The sequence below is a fragment of the Mirounga angustirostris genome, unplaced genomic scaffold, assembly GCF_029215605.1.
Source record: "Mirounga angustirostris isolate CCGP_5_RB_7025 unplaced genomic scaffold, mMirAng1.0.hap1 SCAF_2, whole genome shotgun sequence".
NCBI classification, from domain to species: domain Eukaryota; kingdom Metazoa; phylum Chordata; class Mammalia; order Carnivora; family Phocidae; genus Mirounga; species Mirounga angustirostris.
This window is the reverse complement of record NW_026991710.1, coordinates 104,292,167-104,312,916: the sequence shown is the minus strand read 5'-3', so window position 1 is coordinate 104,312,916 and position 20,750 is coordinate 104,292,167.

Genomic DNA, 20,750 nt, shown 5'->3' with positions numbered 1-20,750 from the left:
GTGACTATTTGCTTTCATTTCTCCTGGGTATATACTGAGGAGTGATTATCAAAGCTTTTTAATAAGTCATGTTATCTGGAAGAACAAGTATTCTAACTTTTGTTTTCCTCAAGAATACCTCATTATATTCTTAGCATTTCCATTTGCAAAGAAATTTTAGAATCAGCCTTTCAAGTTCTAAAAAATAAGGAAAAAAATAAAATAGAAATAAAAAGAAAAACAAAGTATTTTGATTGGATTATGTAATAACTATAAGTTATTTATATTTATATATAAATATATGTAATTTATATTTTTACAATATTGAGTGTTTCAGTGCATGAATTTTGTATATTTCTCCATCTCTTTGAGTCATAATTTCCTTTATTAAATATTCATATTTATTCATAAACAAATTACATATATTTTGATTTTTCTTATGGTATGGTTCCATGATGTTAATATACTTTTTAGGAAGCTTGATTTTTTTAAAGATTTTATTAATTTATTTATTTTAGAGAGAAAGAAAGTGCACACTCACACACATGTGCATGTGAGCGGGCAGCGGTAGGGTGGGGTTGGGAAGGGTGGTGGTGGTGGTGGAGGGGCAGAAGCAGAGGAAAAGAGGGAGGGGGAGAGAATCTCAAACAGACTCCATGCTGAGCACGGAGCCCAACATGGGGCTCCATCTCACAACCCCCTGAGATCATGACATAGCTGAAACCAATAGTCAGATGCCCAACCAACTCAGCCACCCACGCACCCATGAAGCTTGATTTTTAACTGTGGATTTCTAGAATATAAATACAATAGATTTTTCAGAAAGAGAGTGATTTTTCTGTTCAGGATCTTTGTAAATCCTCGTTCTAATTTATTCATAAATTTTTAAAAATTTTTATCTACATAGACATTAATGGTGAATAAAGAATGCTTTTTTTTAATAATCTTTACACGTGTCAAATTTTTTTTTTTTTTACTTATATTAACACACTGGCATAAACCTCTAATAAAAAGTTAATTAAGTGAAAGAGTCAGTAATGAACACATTTGTTTTATTCCCTACCTGAAAGGTAAGATTTTCAATGGATCATTATTATGATTTTTTTAAGGTAGATAGTTTTTGTAACAGCTAAAGAGCTATCTACAGAGGTGATCCACCTTGAAATGGCCACAGGCCCTAACTAACCAATGGGCTGCTTACAACCAGGCACAGTTACAAAGGAAGGGAAAATCCCCTATGTTCCCATACTTCTTCACTCTACTTTATAACCATAGCCCCTCACCACCACCCCTGACTGATAGTCTCTCCTTTGCTGTCCTGCCTGCGGCTCTCTTGCAGCGTAGTCAATAAACTTTCTATCTCCTTTGTTCCACCTTGGGCGAATTCATTCACTGCCCAGGCTGAAGGCCCCCGCCTCATTGGAATGCACCACACTATCCTTGTAAATACTTCATGATTGAAGAGATTTTTTTACGGGGGGGTGGGGGGGTGGGGGGGGAGGATGAAAAAATGTTAAAGTTTAGCTATCCCTTTTTCTGCATCTTCTAAAATAATCATATTCTTTTTTCTGCTTTAATTTGTTAATGTCATGACTCACATTGATTTTTGAGGATTAAACAACTATGTATATCTAGTATAAATTCTACTTGATAGCCATATATTTGTTTTATTAGTATTTTGTGTAGAATTGTTGGTCCTATGTTATTAAGAAGACTGGTTGGTAATTTTGTTTTATCATATTAGTCTTCCATGTTTTTTGCTTCAAAGTTAAATTAGCCTCAAAAATGAATCTGATGAAAGTACCCTCTTTTTTTTTCTCATAGATACTTTATTTAAGATGAGAAATTATAGGGACGCCTGGGTGGCTCAGTTGGTTAAGCGTCTATCTTGGCTCAGGTCATGATTCCAGGGTCTGTGCTCAGCAGGGAGCCTGCTTCTCCCTCTCCTCCCCACTTGTTGTGCTCTCTCTTGCTATCTCTGTCGCTAACTCTGTCTCTCTCTCTCTTAAATAAATACATAAATAAATAAATCTTTAAAAAAAAGTAAGGAATTATATTTTTCTTTATATCAATGGCAACAACCGCATTAACTGAAGTGTTGCCCTACGCTCAATCCCAAACTGCTTCTACATTTTTTTGTTATTTGTTACACAGCAGCAACCTACTTCCAGGTATCAAAATCAGTATTTGTTTCTAATTAATTTTTTTTTTTTAAAGATTTTATTTATTTATTTCAGACAGAGAGAATGAGAGACAGAGAGCATGAGAGGGAGGAGGGTCAGAGGGAGAAGCAGACTCCCTGCCGAGCAGGGAGCCCGATGCAGGACTCGATCCCGGGACTCCAGGATCATGACCTGAGCCGAAGGCAGTCGCTTAACCAACTGAGCCACCCAGGCGCCCCCAAATCAGTATTTGTTTCTGATTGTTGCCATAACAAATTGCCACACACTTACTGACTTAAAATAATACAAATCTTATAGTTCTGGAGGTCAGAAGTCTAAAAGAGGTCTCGCTGGGCTAAAATCAAGGGTTTGATGAAACTGTGTTTCTTTCTGGAGGCTCTGGGAGAGAATAGGTTTCCTTCTGTTTTCCAGCTTCTAGAACTACCCACATTCCTTACCTCATGGTCTCCTTCCATCTTTAAAACCATCAGTTACATTACTTTGATCTCTCCTGCTGTCATCACACCTCCACCTCTATTTCTGACACTCCTGCCTTTCTCTTTCACAATAAGGACCTTGTAATTTCATTGAATGCATTATTGTCAACCAGGACAATCTCCCTATCTCAAGAGCTTAACCTTTTTTAGATATTTATTTATGTATATTTATATTTATTTATTTTAGAGAGAGAGCAAGCGGGGGAAGAGGGAGAGAAAAAGAGAATCTCAAGCAGACTCCATGCTGAGCGTGGAGCCCCACTTGGGGCTTGATCTCATGACCCTGAGATCATGACCCACGCAGAAATCAAGAGTCAGACGCTCAGCCAATTGAGCCGCTCAGGGGTCCCAAGAACCTAAACTTAATCACTTCTTCAAAGTCTCTTTTGCTGTGTAAAGTAACATATTTGTTGGGATGCCTGGGTGGTTCAGTCTGTTATGCAACTGCTTTTGGCTCCCAGGGTCCTGGGATCAAGACCCGCACCTGGCACCCTGCTCAGTGGAGAGCCTGCTCCCTCTCCCTCTGCCCTTCCCCCATTCGTGTGCGTGCATGCACTCTCTTTCTCTCTCACTCTCTATCTCAAATAAATAAATAAAATCTTAAAAAAAAAAAAAGTAACATATTTAGTTTCCAGGGATCAAAACTTGGGTATCTGTGAGCAGCCATAATTCTGCCTACCATAATGTCCCAGGGACTAAGTCCTCTTCCTTTTCTGGTAAGTAGTTTCACACATGCTTACTCTAAAGTGTGTATTTAATAGACGCTGTTCACATACACAGAGCTCTGTATCAGATATTCTATATAACTGAAGGACAGAGGAAATTTTTAGCAGCTATTCCATTAATTATTTTTAATTGTGAAAGGGTCACAGAATGTTTATCCTACAAATCAGAAAACTATCATTATAAAACAGAAAGACCAAAATAATGGAATAGAAATTACTTAAGAGAGCAAATTTCTCTCAGTAATTTGAGAAGATATACCCATAAAATAAGAAATGGATTCTCTGACAGTAAAAAAAAAAAAAAAAAAAAAAAAAAAAATCACTGAAAAAGACCTTAAATAGGTTACAGAATTTAACTGTAAAATTTTAAACAAGAAAACTAAAATGTAAAGACCTGGAAACTAGCCATACTACAGACACTAAGAATAACAGAGAAAAGGTAAGCTATCATGAGGACCTAAGAAATCAGTGTCATATCCATTTAAGCAAAATCCTAGATAGAATAAACAAAATGGAGGGGGAAATTACTGGAAGAAGAATGCAAGATATAAGCTTTAAGGTGGGAATATCACACTGAATGAATACCCACTCAATGGCTGAAAAAGCCACCTCCAAGCAGATGAAATCACAGAAACTTCAAGAGTAAGAGAGGATATAGAAAAAAAATATGTAAGAACAAAAAAAGAGATCAGCACAGAGTGTAGAGAACAAGAATGACTTCAGAATTCTAATTAGTAATTGACAGGGGAGAAAAAAGATGCCGATGCCTAGCAAAATTATTTAACAAGTAAAAGACAAATTAAAGATATTTTTCAGACATGTAATTAATCAGTTAAGTTTTCCTTTCTTGACCTCTTTTTAAAATGTTACTGAAGGATGGGTTCCTATAGAACACAAAAATTATAAAAGGTTACAATTCAGTAGATATCACAGATTTCAAGAAACAGTGGACCTCACCTATAAGTACTATGAAAAACATCCCAAGATGATATGCCATCTGATAATCCAAGAAATAAACTGATGTAAATTAGAACAATAATTCAACAAGCTCCAAGAATAATACCTCAAGAAAAAACTTAATTCAACTGAGCAAAAAGTAATTTGAGTAATAAAGTAAGCACAGAGCACATAGACAATTCTTGTCAACAAAATTGAACATGATTAGAAATTTCAAAGTAAACAAATGATGGAGAAACCATGAACAAAATGTGCAAAATGTGAAGCTAGCGAAAATTTGGCATTATTTTACATAACTGATAGAATTTGGAGAAAACATTCATATTTTTACCTCCATATTGTTACATTATTCATTACATTACCCACACTAGTGGTATCTTAAGACCTTTATCACATGACTTATTTCTTTAAAGATTAATCTTCCAACAGTCATAATATTTCAAATGCATTTTCAACGTTATAAGTTTAGAATTAACTATAAATGGGTGATGGATGGTTTAATAAGATTATAGATTAGAACATAAATCACATAATTTTCACAATGTAACAAATAACGATGACATAGAACTAAGTGTTTAAGTTAGGTAGAGAATTGAAGGCAGAATAATTTCGTCATTGCATTTAATAGAGGGATAATAAGAACTTTCAGAATTTGATGAATCAAGAGAGATTTCAGTTATGAAGTTTATGAATGGCAAAACAAAATAAAAATATTGAAGGAAGAGGGGAAAAGACATTAGAATAGAGAGATGTTGGATATACTCCTGATTTTCCATGATAGAAAATCAAAAGATATGATTTTAAAATAATAAAACAAGAAATGGACTTGGAGCAACAGAAAATCCAGCAGAATTATGCAAATGTGCAATGATTAAAACTAGCAACACCTGGAAATTAGGACTCTGAATAGAAGTTTGTGGAAGTACAATCTACAATTTTATACCATATTCTTATTTATTGCCTTAATCGTTCTTTATAACTGGTTTGTTTACATTTATAGTGAATTGAAAGTTCATATACCACTCTCTCTTACCCCACCAAAAGAAAACTTTAAATGGCTTAATTAGAAGATGCTAAATGCAAAGCAAAAAAAAAGATCAGGGCTAGCATGACTTTTGTTCTCCAGAGGGCTAGAGGATTGATGAGGTGATTTAATTTATTACTTAATTTATATTCTTCGAATAAAAGGATTTCATATATAATTATTCCATCTTTGCAAATCTAATCTATCTTAAAAGACTCAAGATCATATATTTTTAAAATATTTTTAGGATTATCTACTGTTTTGAGTTTATGCAAGTGTAAATTCCATGGTAGGAGATTTACATGTACTTATTGAAGAGAATTATCTTTCAATTAATTAATTGACACATAGGAGATAGACCGAACTGAATATAAAACTCTGAATGAGCAGAATGAAAAGCTCATCAGAAAAAGATTGGAGTCATCAGGAAAGAAGAGGCTTTTGACCTCTATCTCTAAAGTGATGAGCAGAACCGACCACTGGAAGGAAAAATCCTGACTTCCTGGAAAACAAATCTATTTGTCATTCTAACACTTAAAAAGAATATGGAATGGGTTGTTCCTTATCATTTCTAACTTAAATTTTAATCACCCTAGCATAACGTAAAACTGCCAGCACAATCGTGCTAGACTGCTGCCAATTCAGCCAATTTCGTTCCACAAGAGCCACTAGAAATGGTGCTCCCTTGAGCCGCAGAGGAAAAAGCTGGACCCTCATTTCTAGAATCCCTTTCCGGTAGGACTCCCATTCTTCCAGTTAGTGGCCCTATTGAGAGACTTACAAGGTGGAAGAGGAGACCAATCTGAGTACTTCAGGGTAGAAATGTGAGAATGAATAGACAGTAGGTAGGGGTTTTGCTAATGGCTTCCAAGTGAAATCTTACAGCAGAGAGGTCACTGAGAATGTCTCCTCTGTGTTGGCTTCTTCTCTGCACTGCATTACCTACTTAATAATCTGAAGCAATGCATGGAGCATATCACATATAAAGTACAAACTAGGTATTCCATTTCAGTACTAGATAAATAGTTTTTAGTATATAATTTTATTAGTTATTTTTCATTTATTTTTTTTTAAAGAGAGAGAGAGAGCATGCAAATGGGTGTAGGAAGGGCAGAAGGAGTGGGAGAGAGAGAATCCCTGTCAGGCTTGCTCCACGCCCCCTGTCAGGCTTGCTCCACGCCGAGCTCGGAGCCTAATGTGGGGCTCAACCTCAGGACCCTGAGATCATGACCTGAGCTGAAACCAAGAGTCAGACGCTTAACTGACTGAGCCACCCAGGCGCCCCTTAGCATATATTTTTAAATTAAACTTATAACACTATTTAAAATAAAATAGATTTATTCCTTGGCCAAATCTTTGAAACTAGCATTGAAGATCACAACTACAAGACGTCTCTAGAATATTTAAATTCTAATTCTCAACTTGAAGTCACTCCTTTTTTTTTTGATAAGTCTGAAATAAGAAAGCTCAATATCTCAATGTGGTTTTATAGTCTACCTCTGTTGTAACATTCTTTATGCTGTAAAATCTACCTGTCTAAAATAATATTCTTTTACTCAGAATTAAATTACACAAATAGTTAATATAAACTGAACAAACTTGTGTCAACAATACTTCCTTTAACTGAAGGGCTATAATTAATTTACTTACTAAAATCTGAATTTCTATTTTGAAATTTCCCAAAAGAAAAGAGCTATCCAAAAAAGCATTAAAAGTATGACAGCTTAATCTTCTCAATATGTCACTAAGAATTGTAAACTGCTGTTACATTTTGCTGCCTTTGAGACTGACAGAACTGGTATTAGAAAGATCAAGTGCTGGAAGAAAGTGTCACGTTTCAGGGTAGTTTGGAAATGAATACTGAGAAGAAGAATAAACAGAATTGCACTTAAGAGATTAGATCAGTAAAACATTATAAAAGTTTAGCACCACCTATGCAGAATCTCAAGGATAATGTAAAAAGCTGATTGTTTTGCAAAGTATACAGGCTATTATTATTTGAATTTGTGTCAAAAGGTGCTCTTCCAGATTCTAAAGTAACACTCAGTGTAGAGGTAACTGAATTCCCTTTAGCCTTTCTTTCTTCCGTTGTCCTAATGGTACATTTATTCTTGACAAAACAGAAAGCAGACATCAAAATATATGTACGTATATATTTTCAGGTGAAAGATCACAATGCCTGTTAATTTAACCTTATTTTATTGTCCATCCTGTCAGTGCTGACGCCATTAACTAATGGTTCCATTAGTGGATTCAGCTAAGGCTCAATACTCTGGAGTGAGAGTCCCCTTGTCTTCCATCAGTTTCCCTTGGACTCTACTTCAAAGATTGCACAAGATTTCCATTCAAATAGATCAATTCCATTACTGCTTTGTGAGTTGTTCGCGACTGCTTTTCTTCCCTGAACCCAGGCATGCTACCTCACTTCATCCCTGATTCTATGTCATTAGAACATATGTCTGCCCTTTCTCTCTCCCTCTCTCCTTCAACTTAATTCCTGTGAGCTGCTTTGATTTTCTGTCAGCAGATATGGATTAAGGAGTGGGTCAGTAAGGCAGACGCCTGGAGGCAGCAATCTTGAAGGAATGTATTTCGAAAGAGAAAGTTGTATTTACCAGAACTCCTCCCCAGAAGTGTGCAAGAGCACCGAATTGGAAGGAAAACCTTGACAAGCCCTTTAGTTAGAGGATCAGATTACCCAGAGACTTGCTTAAAACTGGTAGCTGGTCAATCACTTGTTTTCCACCAAGGGTAAAACCTCTTAGAGACAGAGCTCTTCTTTCACTGCCTTTTCTTCCCCCCAGCTTTATTTCCTTCCCCAAGAGCCATTGGAATGATGCTTCCTTGATTGCAGAGGAAAACTTGGAGCTTCGTTTCTAGAATTCCCTGCCAGTAGGACCTGCATTTTTCAAATGAACAGCACTACTGTGAGATTTGCAAGTTGGGGTTAGGGCTGAATTGCCTAGGGCCATTAGAAGCCAGTAGCCTAGTGTTCCTTCACTGTCTTCAGGTACACTCAGGGTCCTTCAAAAATATTCATAGACTATCAGAAAGATGGGGTATAAAACCTTTCTGGTCCTGCCCACTATTACCTGTTTCCCTTTCATGTTCAGCCTGGCAGGAGAGTGATGCAGTGAATAGACTGCTTGAAAACCAACTGTGAAGAAACTCTTTCAAGTGGAGCCCATCTTATGACTCAGATAGTGATTGCTCTACATCATAACAATTTTGAGAGAGAAGAGATCATACCAGTCAAAGGCCTTCTTGTTCCAGAGGGCTTAAGTGTCTAGTACCTGAACCCAGTCAAATTAGTGGTAGATATAGGATTATAAGCCCTTTCCCAATAAAATGTTCTTTAATCCTTAAACATCTGTGATATACTCAGTATAATCTATGTAGATACCTGGACAATGGCCAACTATATATTCTTTGGAGTTTGATGCCATATCTTGTTGTATTCATAAAAATTACCTCCCACTACAACAAAACTAAACCAACTCCGTAAACATGCTTTTCTTTTATCTTACATACAAATGATGTATTTGTCAGACTCCTTATCAGGTGTTTGGTGACACCACCAATTTCTAGAATGTCAATACATTCTAGATGTCTTTCAGTGTTTCCTGACTTTAGTTTTATTTAGATCTTTAGCTGTAGTACTCTCAACAATACAAAACAGTTTGTATTCTCAGGGCACCTGGGTGGCTCAGATGGTTAAGCATCTGCCTTTGGCTCAGGTTACGATCCCAGGGTCCTGGGATCAAGCCCCACATCAGGCTCCCTGCTCAGCGGGAGGCCTGCTTCTCCCTCTCCCACTCCCCTGCTTGTGCTCTCTCTCTAGCTTGCTCTCTCTCAAATAAATAAATAAATTCTTTAAAAAAACAGTTTGTATTCTTTCTACCTCTTAATTTAGCTTCCAAGAGCACTGTTATCACACAAAAACTTAGGATAATAGTCTCTATACTCTGAATCATTGTGAGTATATGTGTATGTGTGTATGCTTTGGGGAGGTAAGTGTGAATTTCATATTTATTGTTATATTTATTTTTAAAGATTTTATTTATTTATTTGACACAGAATGAGAGAGAGAGAGAGATCACAAGCAGGAGGCGGGGGGTGGGGAGGTTGCGGAGGGAGAGTGAGAAGCAGGCTCCCAGCCCAGCAGGCAGCGTGATACGGGGCTCGATCCCAAGACCCTGGGATCATGACCTGAGCCAAAGGCAAATGCTTAACAACTGAGCCACCCAGGCACCCCTATTGTTATATTATTGAGAACGAAATATAAACTCAGTAACAACAGCCCTGGTAAATAAACATCACTTTCATTGATGTTGAGAAATAAACCAGATTAGATGACATTGACATTTCCTATAAATATAAAGTGATAATTATAGAGTAATCCTAGAATATTATTTTAAGATTCATTTATTTATTTGAGGGTGGGAGAGGGACAGAGGGAGACAGAGTCTCAAGCAGATTCCGAGCTGAATGCGGAGCCCAGCAAGGCACTGATCCCATGATCCCAAGACTATAATCCAAGCTGAAACCAAGAGTTGGGCCCCCATCCAATTGTGCCACCTTGTCACCTCTACAGTAATCCTAGAATCTTTAAGTTTAAAACTCTAAATCTACATGAAAGAAAAATTATTATTCATCAAAACATTTCTTAAAGATGACCATGAGGTATTAGGGTGTACTTTGGTTGTTAAAAATTGTGGACAATATTTGTTGCAATGCTTGTATTTTTTATTAATTTAATTTTACTTATTTTATTTTTATAAATATAATATTTAAATATATATTTTACATATATTTATACATTAAAGTTATACATTAATAGTTTGTAACACATGGTACATGTGTTAGCTATTATCATGGTAATTATGCATATGAGTGAGTGATGGACTTCTCTAGGAAAAAATGATATTGAATGAATGAATGAGTGAATGAATAAATAAATGGAAATGCTCATTTTCCATGGCAGTGCTAAGTATTTACTCTTTGCTTTTAAGCATTCTATAGTCACTGGTAAATATTTATGAAAACTTAAGTTTGTTTGTTTGTTTTTTTAAATAAATAATGCAAAAAAAGCACCATTGATTTTGAAATACCCATCTTCAGTGGACTGACTAGGAAAAGCAGCTGCTCCCTGCTCACTTTTAGAATTAATTTAGGGTGGGTTTTTTTGTTTTTTAGAGTAGTTAAAACATTTTTTTCCACTTATTTTCTTCCAGTTTGTGAATATATGTATGCAGAATGGACATTGCTCCAATATACATAATTTTTTGAACTATTAAGGAAACTGCAATTTTATTTATTGTTTTTTATTTTATGTATTTATTTTTTTCATCATGATATGTGTACTCTTTAATCCCCATCCTCCCACCCATCCTCCCACCCACCTCCCCTCTGGTGATCTATTTCATCCAACCACCCATCAACCCCCCTCTCTGGTGACCATCAGTTTGTTCTCTACAGTTAAGAGTCTGTTTCTTGGTCTCTCTCTCTCTCTCTCTGTGTCATTTTTTTTTCTTTGCTTGTTTGTTTTGTTTCTTAAATTCCACATATGAATGAGATCAGATGGTATTTGTCTTTCTCTGACACAATTTACTTTTAAAGCATTTTCTTATACTTTGAATATAGAAGATATATACAAAATCAAAATTTTAGTAACACTTTGTACTATTATTTTTATTCTAGCTAGTACTAAAATTAAGCACTTGAAAAAAAATCTCAGAGATGTCTTCCAGTACTTTTTTTTCCCTCTCAACTCAGTGATCTCTGTGAAGGAGTTTGACAGCTCAATCTTCTCCATGTGTCTGTCACAGCATGAGCTGTAAACTGCTTGCGTGGTCAGTCTGCTTCTGTGATAGGTAGAAATGGTATTGAGTCAAATGCATGAAAATGAAAACATTAAATATTGGTTAAACCCACTTTTATTGCTACAGTTTATAATTTCATACTTGGTAAAATATGATTTTAATTATTTCAATAATTTATTTAATAATTCAATAATTAATTGTAATACAACAACGTAAATATAGAATCAGTGTCAGACTTGGGAAAAATATGATGCAAGTGACATTTTCTTCAATTCTCTTTCCTTTATCCTAATTCTCTTTCCTTTATCTACTTGTGTTATCTTTTTCTCCTGCTACATGGATCAGTGTCCTATTAAAAGGCCAAAGTCCTATAAGACAAATCATATATGAAGAAATTTCTTCCTTAAGTACAAACCAATTAAAATGTCCATGTCTTAGGCTTTATTCTTAGAGAAAGCTCTTAGTTAATTGAGTGCTTTATTGACACACTTTCTTTCTACCATGTAAAAAATAATTCTTACTAGAAAATCAAATATTAGTTGCTACCAACTAATATTTTAGTCTTTGTGAAATTTTTCACATTCTAAAGGACAATTTCTGAAAACATATGAAGTGTATAAGTAGCATTTCAGAAACGATATAGTTCAATTGGAAGAGCATCTCTTAAGATAATCTTCATGTACTATATATCATTACACTTGCACTTTGCCATATCATATCTGCCTGGAGATTTCTTCAGCTCTTTCTACATGTAAATCTTCTCTTTGTTCTTTGTCAATTCTTCACCATTGATATAACATATGACATACAACAGATGCATGTCAAAAAACGTCAGTATAGATACGTCGTTTGGTTATCCTTGACACCTTTCTATTTTTATTTCTCCTTCACCTTTTTCAATCAATTAATAGAAACTCTAGGTTTTCAATTTATAAAACTCTCTATTCCTCTCCATCAGCACCACCACCAGTCTTGCCCAAGCTATCCTCTTCTCTCTAAACGATCTACTAGGATAAGTTCTTAAATGGACTTCTAGCAACCTATTTTGTTCTGTTCCATTTATTTTTAATAGTAACAAGATTGCGGGGATGCCTGGGTGGCTCAGTCGTTAAGCATCTGCCTTCGGCTCAGGTCATGATCCCAGGGTCCTGGGATCAAGCCCCACATCAGGCTCACTGCTCAGCCAGGAGTCTGCTTCTCCTTCTCCTTCTGCCCCTCCCCCTGAGAGCTTGTGCTCTCTCGATCAAAAAAATAAATAAAACGTTAAAAAAAAAAAAAAACAGTAACAAGATTGCAAAAGTACTAAATCCCTTTAGAGGCTCTCTAAGCTACAGGGAAAAGAGTATTTTACATGCAGAGTAGATAATTTTGTAATGAACCCCTACTCTGTAGGACCAACTACTTTCATCAAGAATCACATCATAGTCAATAATTATTTTTGTTACTCATTCTTTAGCTTAAAATTTTAAAATAAGAATAAATTTTAATGTCAAACATGTCTTAATTCAGTTTAACTATTTCAAGCATGAATGGATATTTGCACTTTAATCTTATTAGTCAACACCTTTAATCTTGTTAATCCATAGTCCTAATTTCTTTCCAGTTTGAAAAAAGGTATAATCCTTTATCATTTCTTATATAAAATCAATTTCAAATGATATTTAAATGGTAAATATGTGAATGTTAAAAATATTTAACATATCTAAATGAAAGCAAATGTTTATAATATTGAACACAGGTTTTTCTTTTTTTACTTTTTTTGTGGACAGATTTTTCTATCAAAGTAAAACTCACGAAGAAAACAACTTACTGAATACAGGAAAAAATTTAATTTTCTATGAAAAAAGTATGATAAAGAGTAAGGAAAATGACAAGCTGGGGAAAAAATTACAATATACAGCACAAGGAAGTAAAAATAAATACATCATAATCCTTATTTTTTATAATGGGCAAATGAATGATTACCAATATAGCTTTAAAATAATAAATTTCAAAAAAATTGTGAATAAAGCAAAATTGGCAAACAGATTTAAATTTGACAATGCATAATAGATGATTAGGCTAACCTTGCTGTCATCAGGCCCTATAGCATCCTCTCTCCAAAGCCATAGTCATTGACTTACCTCTACAAATGGATCTGTCTTAGGTATGGGGACCAACTGTGTACTTAATCAGGAGAAATGAAATATGTATTAATTTTTAAAGTCAGGTGGCTCAGAATTGAATTCAATTTTATCCAATTCCTCTCCTGCCATGTTTCCAGGTTTAGCAAAAGGGTCTATTTATTTTGTTTGTTTTTGGTTTTGTTTGTTTCCCCATGAGATTCTAGAGTCAGTAATTTGATTTTTTTGCCCCATTTCAAACCACATGTTCTAATTAAAAAACAAATATTTTGTATCTCTTTCTGTGAAGATATCCCAGATGACTCCTGAGTTTAAATAAATTATTTTGTTTGAGAGTATGATTTTTGAAAAGGTTAATACTGAGTGTAAAAGATCATTTAGTAAATGACAAAATATATTTTGTTAAGCAATGACATCTATGCAAGACAGAAAAATTAAGTATGTACACACATATATATGTGTATACATGCATATACACACATATAGAAATATACATGCATAGACATACACATATGTATATTTATATTAATCAGAAATTTAAATAAAACTAAACGTGATGATCATTGATTTTTTTTCACTCTTCTTAAATTCTGGGGTATTTAATAGATAATATTCTTTGGAACAAAAAAATCATAAATATTTTAGCATAGTTTATATTTTGAAAAGAATGATAAATGGAAGCTGGCTAGGAGGTAAAGTAGATACATACTAAGCATAAAGAAAGATGAAATCTAAAATAATTTAAAACAGAATGCCACCCATCTTATATCGATAGCACCAATAGTCTTGCTGTCATAGTATAATTATTAATAATGCCCATCTTTTAACTCTTGAAAGTGTCCTATTTTGGATAGGAATTTATATGCTTGCTTTACTCATGCATTTTGCAGTGTTAGGAAAATGGACAAGGTCCACTGCCAGGGGTACAGAGCAAGGGCAGGGGGGAAGTATACAAATTTGCTGTGGAAAGAAATTAGTTTCTCTCCTTCATTCCATCTCTACCACTCTTCAAATGACTGGACAAAATTCAATAGTCCTGTCTCTCATCAATGTTCACAGGCTCTCCTGTGAGTGGGTTATAATTGTGTTGAGTCTACTCTTGCCCTGTTGGTGAACCATTATTCCTAGCACCATGAAGATACAATTATTTTGGTCTGTTCTAGCTCAAAGCTATAATATATTGCATAGTTCTTGTGTTTCAATTTAATCCTCCATAAACTAGAGGGGTGGCTTCTTCAAAGATGAGTGATGAAGAATAGCTATGTTTAAATTATATAAAGGTCATAAGTCCCATATAAATGTAGAGTATAGCAAATGATCATCCACAGACTCTTGCTGGCTTCTTACCAGGATAGCAATCACATTCAGAGCAAATGCAGAGAGTATAAATTGAGAGTATAGCATGTCTGAACACAGAGGATTTGCATTTGTTATGTGAATTCATTTAATGTTTCTCTAATTCCTCTGAGTTTTGCATTTCATAGACAGCCGGCTCAGTGTGAAAGCTACAAACCTGTTCCAGAATCATCTAAAAGAAGTATTTAGTAACAGATGGCAATAAAAACACTACAATGGGCCTTATTTTGGTTTATTTTATTAGACCAAGGTTATGGCCACAGTTATGAACTTAATCTGTCTTTTTTTATAGTCATGATAGTGGTTTACATTGCTGTCGTATCACCAGCTGCCTTTGTGAATCAAATGCTCTTTACTGCTTAATGCAGCTAAGCAGTGGAGCAAATAACCTATTTAGTGTAGCATCTTATTAGAAAATAGGGGTATTTCTAAGAAGGCAGTTTGGAGTCTAGGTAACTCACATGCTTGGTTTTAAGTTAGATGCATCTTTAGAACAGAAAAATAAATATAAACATTAATTGCAAATAATGAAGAATCTTTAGTAATATTCATGATTAAATCAAAACAAGCTGAAACAAGGGGGAAAATGATAAGGCAATAGCAAAGAATGAAAAAAAGATAAGTGAGGAGAATCTGGTCATGTAAAGTGATCTCTAATTTAAATAAGATTATCTCATTTTTTAATAAATGTCCATAGAACAATTTCTTCTTTAGTCTAATTTTAGATTTGGGTTATTCTATTTCATTATTAAAATAAACAAGACACAGGATACAAAATGGACAAAGGACAACTGAAGCTCTCACGAGACAAGAGTCCACGATGTGTGAACAGGTTGTATTCATTGTTTACTTAGATCCAAACACATTGCCTTGTGTAAAAGACAAAAAAGTAAATTAGAGATACTTACAGTAGACTAGGAGATTCTAGTTAATCAACAATACAGGAGAATTTATACAATCAATGCCATTGATTTCAATAACCCCAACATCCTTAAACACCCTAGCTTTCACGCTTGTTCCCATTAAATTTCTATTTATTTATTGTGCAAAGCCATTTCACTCTCTCCTTTTCTCCCTGCTGCTACCCAGCTGTCTTTTAATTCCTAGTTTGCTTTCCAGATAGCCTGACACCAAGAAGGGGATGGCATGAATGTTGTACATACAAGCATGTAACCCTTGTCAAAAATTTGAGGTACAAATTTTACTGGCATTTTGCTACATGAATCAGTCATGATTGAGTTTGGTTAGAATTATTTAGGATGTGAAATCCAGGTAAACTCTGATTACACTACAGATTTTAGTCTCTCACCCCAAAAACTGAGGATCAGATACAGTGAACTTAAGTGTCACCAAATCTCCTTCCTTAATTGTAACACATAGTATCAGAGATAAAGAGATATGCGAAGTGCACTCACTACAAAACAATATCCAAATTCTGTTAGCCACCACTTATACTTGTACATTAATCTCCTTTGTGGTTGATTACAGAAAAGATATTTTTTAAATTATCAAAATTTTTGAGTTTATAGTTTGTATCTACCAATTTAACTTACAACTACCAACTGCTATAAGATTACAGAGAAAGCATAAGCACCGCTTGATTATATGGGCCTCTGCGTTGAGAGTTTCTAAAAATGGTGACCAATTTCAGAGTTAAAAATGAAATGCAAAATAGTTCCCAAGTTGTATGTTTAAAACAATTGTTTCAGAAGTATTTTTATGATAGATAATAGAATTCACAAGTTGCATTAAAGAAACTCATTTTAGTGGCAATAGAAGACTGGATTTGAGAATAGCACTGAATTTTGTGATAAAATGTCAGTAGTAAAGATGCAAAGTCAGAATGTAAATAATGTAATCTTTTTTTCCACTAGTCTCAATATGCATGTGATTGTGATTTATGCCAACTTCAATTAGTTAACCCCCTCCCCCAATTGTCTATGTTACATAAAACGATGGTGAGAATTTGGTGGTCTGTTCTGGTTTGGTCCCTCTAACTGCAGAGACCTTATCTGGGCAGAATGGTGTGCTTTGAAAGGGGGCTAAAGGGACATTTCTAACTACCTCCTCTGCCCCATGCATACCACTTTACTCTTCAGCTAAATCCAAGCCTCCTTAAATAGAAGCACATGACTCTGGCAGATCAGCAAAACTCTGATTCTGTCTTAGAAGCTAAAACTGAGCCTGCAAGGAAGCTATGTTTTCACAGTTGCCCTGACTATACATTTTTTGCTAAAGTTGTTACAGACCTGAAACAGTCTGCAACTGGAACAGGTCATTCCAAATGGCTAGAAGATCCAACTCCTCAAGCTGGGGCTCCCATGGACCCATACCAGCATTTGGAGTTATTTGTTAAGGGATGTTTACACTACTTGGCAAAAGAGATGAGACACCTAGATTGAAATCCTTTGTTAGGTATTAGCTCTGTGAGCTTTGATTAGGCTACCAGATTTCTCTATCCATCAGTTTAATCATCTGTTAATTGGAGAAATGGACCTCACCTAGCTATTCCAAAGGCTAGAGTAATCTCTGTTAGAGTATCTGACACAGATTAGGGTCTAATAAATGTTGCAGGGGAAATGACTTTCTCCCTGTGACTGATGAGTAACCGGATTCCCAAATTCTCCTTATTTTTGATGCTACTTTGTATAACGAAGCCCAAACATTCTCTGGACGCTTTCTTTATATACAGTGAAACATACAGCTTATTCTAGCTAGAATAAACACCTTAGTCTTTTCTGAAATAGTGGGCATTGTTTAAAATATTGATTACAATTTTGGCCAACACATTTTTCAGCAGAGATATACACAGGATATAAAAAATATGATATAAGCATATTTAAATCTTCAAAACATTTTTAATATTCTGATTAACTAAATATCTGTATTTATTTAATTTATTTAATTTATTTAAATATCTGTATTATTGTTTAAATTGTAGATTCCCTGGGCGCCTGGGTGGCTCAGTCGGTTAAGCGACTGCCTTCGGCTCAGGTCACGATCCTGGAGTCCCGGGATCGAGTCCCACATTGGGCTCCCTGCTCAATGGGGAGTCTGCTTCACCCTCTGACCGTCTCCCCTCTCATGCTCTTTCTCACCTTCTCTCTCTAAAATAAATAAATAAAATCTCTTAAATTGTAGATTCCCTATAGCTACAAGTGGTTGACTATGGCTTTTAGAGATGGTGGCTCCTGAGCTAGGCCTTGAGTAGGGTTTTGATAAGATGATACAGTAACATGGGCTAGCGACATCACAAAATCCAGAGTTGGTTCGATCTACGGAACTAACACATATGAGAAATCTCTGGGATAGCAGAAAATGAAGAGTTGCTGAGTCCATGAATGCGTTTTTAGGTAGAAAATGATTAAGTATATCCTTTTTTCTTGCTTCCATTGCTCTGGATGGACCACTGCCACCTCAAAGGCCCTTCAAGTGAGAACTCTCCAAGAAGTCTAGGTCAGTGAGGAAACTTCATAGTGACTGGGACAGGAATACTTTAAAAGAGGAGGAGATAGACCAGCCAACCCTGAGAATGTTTTCCTTTCAGCATGCCCTTCCACATCCTAGAGTAAATGAATATAATTTAAGGAAAAGCTCTTGAGGAAAAAAAAAAAAGAAGAATCTCAGCAGAAGCATATGTTAATACATATAAGTTTTCTGTGCTGAGGCATATTCCCTTCTCCTAATAGATATCCTAAATTTAGCATAGGGAAATAAGGCAGGGTACAGGTGTTATAATCCTCACCCAGCTACACATTATCAGTTGAGGTACTAAAACCTCCAGGGGACAAATAACAGTGCATTAGCAGTGTGGACTCTGTCATGAAAATACCACAGCTTAATACCTGATTCAACAAGGCAGAATTAATGAATCAGATGAAGTAAAGGATATTAAAAAAAACATATTTATATTTTTGAAAATTAAGGATGGAAAATTGAAATGTGAAACAGAAACAAGAAATTATGAAGAACAGTTTTCAAGGTATAATAATTACATTAAAAGCTCAGTAGATGGAGTGAACTGCAGAGCCATGCAGCTGGAAAACAAAACAAAACAAAAAAGCCCAGAACTTTTGGAATCTTTTTCAAAATAGAAGTTAATGGATATGAGCTATAAAAGTAAATATATGACAACATGTATTATATGTGTTCCAGAAAGTGAGAAAAAAATGCATAAATGAATGTAAAGGAAATCTGACAAATGAAGACCAATAGCATTTTAGAATTAGAAAAAGATGCAACATTTCAAGCTGAAAAACTCAAAGCAAGTCCACCAAGATTACTAAGTTTTGAAATCACACGTTATAGTGAAATTCAAACCATTAAACAGAGAAAAAAATATAAAATGTGTTAGAAATCACCTATAAAGAAATAAGAAAAAACATGCTCAAGATCATTATTGGATGAAGACAGTGAAGTAATATTTTCTATTTGTTGAGGGAAAAGAACTTTAAACATACCAGTGTATTACAAGCTAAACCATCGTATCAATCTGGAGACCAGTAATTCTATTATCAGGAACACACTAAATGTCTCAGAAAGCTTATCATAAACAGACCCTCTGATAAGAGTCCTCAAAAACGTATTCCATCGAGAAACATAAGATGAAAAGGATGCTGTGACACCTGGGAAATAAGGGTGAGTAAAGAACTTAGAACATGTAACAACACATCTAGATTAGCAAGAAGCATAGATGCTGGGGGCAATGGGGTGATATGAGGAAAAAAATAAAATCAAGCAATAGTAAAAACTTGCACAGACCAAATAAACTTCACCAAATAAGCTTCTATGTAATGAAACAAGATGTATGACTGTCTAAGAAAGAAGAGAAAGATGAAGACAAGAAGAAGGAAGACCAAGCACAGAAAGAGGAAGAGGGGATGGATATGAGGTGGATCATGATGGAAATTCAACTTAGAAAAATTGAGTAGCCCAGGGGTGCCTGGGTGGCTCAGTTGGTTAAGCATCTGACTCTTGATTTCGGCTCAGATCATGACCTCAGGGTCATGACTTCGGGCCCACGTCGGGCTCTGCACTCAGCTCAGAGTCTACTTGTCCCTCTCCCTCTGCTCCTCCCCCCCCACTTGCACTCTTTCTCTCTCTCTAAATACATAAATAATCTCAAAAAAGAAAGAAAGAAGAAAGGAAAGAAAGAAAGAAAGAAAGAAAGAAAGAAAGAAAGAAAGAAAGAAGAAAGAAAAAAGAAAGAAAGAAGAAAGAAAGAAAGAAAGAAAGAAAGAAAGAAAGAAAGAAAGAAAGAAAGAAAGAGAGAGAGAGTATCCCTGATTAGCAAGAATGGAAGTTTGATCTCTTATCACAATAAAAAATAAAACTAGAAAAGTGAGGGGCCAACTAGTGAAAAATTGAAAATTAAAAAGCAAGCATATAATTCTGAGGACAATGGGATTCACTGAATGCTTTTGACTAGGCAAGTAAGATGATCAAATTATCTTTTAAAAAGATAACTTGAGCACTAATATTTAAATTGGTTGATAAGGGCGCCTGGGTGGCTCAGACGGTTGAGCGTCTGCCTTCGGCTCAGGTCATGATCCCAGGGTCCTGGGATCGAGTCCCGCATCGGGCTCCCTGCTCCTTGGGAGCCTGCTTCTCCCTCTGCTTCTCTCTCTCTCTCTCTCTCTGTCTCTCATGAATAAATAAATAAACTCTTTAAAAATAAATAAATAAATTGGTTGATGGAAGAGAAGCCAAGAAGGTATTAAAAAGTTATTAAAACAATTCAAAAATGAATAATAGCTGGCAATAAGATGATGGTTTAGCTTATACGACAAGGAGAGGAAGAGTTAAACAGAAGTGTCCCCTAAGTTACCTTATCTAGCATAATGCTGAATTATATCACACAGTATTGTCACTTTGATATACAATGGGGAAACACATTGTTTTCTCACACCCCCAACAAGAAAAGTTCTCTTTTGACAAAGGGTATAGGATATATATCTTTTTCACCAAACTGTAAAAGAAAATGCAGAGCATAGGAATAGAAATTAGCACAGTTCGGAAGGACACAGGGAGAATGAAAGGCAGAGAAGCCAATCCTAGATCCACCAGTGGGATAAGATAAACCAGATTCCAATCACCCTTCTATCA